Source organism: Gavialis gangeticus, unplaced genomic scaffold (genome assembly GCF_001723915.1).
Source record: "Gavialis gangeticus isolate Ggan-Ray unplaced genomic scaffold, GavGan_comp1, whole genome shotgun sequence".
Lineage (NCBI taxonomy): Eukaryota > Metazoa > Chordata > Crocodylia > Gavialidae > Gavialis > Gavialis gangeticus.
The window spans coordinates 7,128,881-7,132,671 of record NW_017729032.1 but is presented as its reverse complement, the minus strand read 5'-3'; positions in this window follow the sequence as shown (position 1 = coordinate 7,132,671).

Genomic DNA, 3,791 nt, shown 5'->3' with positions numbered 1-3,791 from the left:
TCCACCTCCCAAACAGTCTTACATCAACCCTTTTATGGCATCATTACACTAAATGTTTTTAATACAGGAATATTTCAGAAAAATGGCTAACTATTTTCTATTTCGCTGCAGTTTCCTTCCGGACTATTAACATGCAAACATGAAATGGAAGTGGAAGTGCCTTGTCTGATGGTGCTGTGGTCTGTAGTAGGTTAGGTATGTGATGTTTTAGGTGAGAGACCTGACCTCTAAATCTGATTCTCGTCTTAATATAACAAGGGCCTTTCTTCAAATGTGCCACCAGATTTATAGAGCCACTATAAGTTTTAGGGGATCTCGTTTTTTCAGGCTCTGAGCTGAAATTTCCCGAGATGTTGAGCATCTGCAGCTGATCTACAGGTGCACGTGAGTTTGAACAATGAGGTTCAAGATATCTTAGGCTGGATAACTGAAAGCTAAAGCCAAAGTCACTGTCCATGTGTGTGAAAGAGAGCAGGTGGGGGTTAAGGGTTGCTCAGGGGTGCCATTTGCAGGGCACAAGGTTTACTGGTCCTACAAAATACAGCACCTATGCTACCCTGCATCCTCTACTGGCATATGTATTAATATAACATGTAGTGCTTCTGTAACAAGGACTGAAGTTTTGAACCCCAGCCATGGATGGTACAGAACAGCAGCAAATAACTCCTCCCAGCCAACAGGATAGCAAGAGGGTCATTTCTTTTACTTTCTTGTACTACTTCCAAGTTCTAGCACAATGCACTGTTACTTTGTAAGGGCTTCAGATACAACTGAGCCCTTCAAGCACATTTTATAATGGGTGGATGACAATATGTTTGCTGATGTTCATGGTTCTGAGGTGGGATTTTCAAGGGTGGGTCCCGTACAGGGGTAGGGATAAAATAAAGAGTGTGACCCTAAAGACTGCTCCATGATAAGCTTATGTGCATGCAGCATTATTTATCAGCTTGCTCAGCTTATAAAAAATCAGCTTCTGTATCCAAACATCTGCAAATGTAGATGCTGCATGCAGGTCCTCCTCTCTTCAGACTTTAAAAGCTAATTTAATAGTCCTTCTCTAGCTGTTTCAGTTGATCCATATTGAGAATAAGGAGACTGACAGCTGTTAGTAGCAAAGAATGCAACTGATAATCAGAGCTTAATAATACTTTCTTGCTGTCAGAAAAAAAACGTTACGTGTGTGTGTGTGTGTGTGTGTGTATACACACACACACACACACACACACACACACACACACACACACACACACACACCAGGCACATATATATAGATATATATATAGATATATATATATCTATATGCATGCACGCACACGCACACAGACACAAAAACTATTGTGCTCAAAACTGCCAAGAGAATGAGTAGCTTGACTGACAGTAGGTAAAGCTACCACTTGCTCCTTGTTGGATATATTTAGCTTTATACTTTTATTTACAGAGTGGTGAGGGAGAGTGGGAAAGAGGAAGGAAAAAAAAAATACGTGCATGTTATCCTTAAGTGCAATTAAATGCATGCAAATTGCATAACATGCTATTTATTGACAAGATTGTATTTTTACTTTGGACGTGCACACATCTATATCCAGTTCATTGGTCTGATATTTGAACTGTGGGTTAGTGGCTCTAGAAAGAGAAAGCAATGATTTGATGATCACATTAAAAAGTTAGGATCAGATCTTGTTTTCTGCTTGATGGGCGCATTTAAACCTGACACTATGGCGCCGTAACAATGCTGTATGATGATGTAGCATCTGCGGGGATCTACACATGAGCAGCAGCTACTTCGGTGTAGCAACGCACTCCCATGGTATAGCGTACCACTGTGGTGAGGTAGCTGCTAAAAATAACGGTGTGCCACGTGTATGGTGCAGTATAGGATGTTACTGCACCATGATTTAGTACTTCCAGAAGGAAGTACTAAATCACGGTGCAGTAACAACATCACCATAGCAATACGTGTAGATGCACCATATGTGTCAACTATTTACTTAATTGGAGTAAACTATCATTACATTGGTGCAATCTCTCATTAACTCATAGAGCATGAAACCATCCAGTCTATCCATTTGAAAGCTGGTTCTTCCCGGTTTTTATCTTCTGGAGAACTAGCTGCTTAATTTTTTATTAACTCATATAATTTCTTCTGTCATTATCAGGTCAGGTGGCCTCTATTTTCTCTGCACCAGCCCAGCATTTATCACCCATATTCATGCAGACTTGCAACATTTTAGAGAACGTCCAGTAAATTATAAATATTATTTTTGGCTCAATTATCATCAGCCTTTAATCCAGGGTAGTTATGCAGATATTTCTGCATAATTTCCTCCCCTGTTTGACTCTTCATATTGTGTTGTAAATCAGCACAGGAGTTTCTTTCTGAGTCATTCCACTTTTATTTCATTGAGGACTGAACAAATATATAAACTGATGCTGCTGAGCTTTTTAGATTTAGCCAGCTGCTGAAGAAAGGTTAATGGTTTTGGTTGCCTGGGGATACTATTCCAGTTCAAGTCTGTCAGATGTCTAATCATGTGTGTCCGTGGAAGATATTGCCACTGGCAGCTTTTGTCCACCTTACACAATTCTCTAAGGTTTGAAAATTAAAGGAGTGTCTTAGCACCAAATAGATGATTTATACCTGTGATTCTTTTTTTTTTTTTATCTTAATCCAATTAGTTCAAATTATTTTTGTCAGGATTAAGCGCAAGCTTATTTCATAATGTGAATCTGTCATGAAAGCAGGAGGTAGATAAGTTTTTAGCATAAAGAAAACCATGTTTCACTTGTCTACTCAACTACGAGAAATCTAAAAATACTCTCATCCGGAAACTAAATATGGGATGCTTGGTTCTTCTCAGTGTGCCAGCCAGGTGTTTGCCCACTTGAAAGCCACTCTAACTTCTGCTGTAAAGTGAAATAATTACCTAATTTATTTACGTTCAGGAGTATAAAATTGGTCTCTTCACTTGAGAGCACTATGTTCTTGGGCTGTTTTTTTGTTTGTTGTGTTTACATCACAGAAAAATCTACCTTCTTATACAAACTTCCAGTAAATTATCTCTCTCTCAGCCTGCAATGATTTTCATCTCAGTCAACACAGCAGGGCTTGAAAGAGGGACACTTAATAAAGTGTCAGGTGCTGAAGCTGAGAACTATAAAAGACCTCCATCCTCTATGAGCTGGGTACCTTGAAGGAGACCCACTGGTCAGTTTGTGCTGCAATGGGTGTGTACTATAAATACAAAAGCATATACTGCTTTTAATTAAACGGATGTCACCAGGTTTGAATAGAATTTTTTTTCACCTTAAGTCTTCCAGGTAGGCTGGATGTTTGGGAAATTTAGCAATGGTGCAGCTCTGCTTCTGCTAGAAATGTTATGGAGCAGCTGTAAAAAGTCCCGTTGTCCACAGAAAAGTCCTCAATGTTGTTCGTGCAAACAATGCTGCTGGAGCATGGCTGGAAGTTGTCAGCCAAATGTACCATGTAGGGGCACTGGTGAAATGACTTGCCTTCTATCTAAAAAGGGTTTTCTTGAGGGTCCTATGTCTGAACGAACATGTTCGTCAGCTGCAACTTTAGTGTGGGTTGTCTTATTGTCACAGTGCACCAATGTCTCCTGCTCAATGAGGAGGTGATAGAAAAGAGAGAGGGGCACTATGTTTGCATCAGTGGGGACAGCGAGCAACCCTGTTGTTTCCAGGTTTGCTATCACTACTGCTTGGGAGGGACGTGTAAGGTAAGTCTCGCTAAAGCTTTTTTCTCCTGAAAGTTAAAAAAAAAAAAAAAAAAA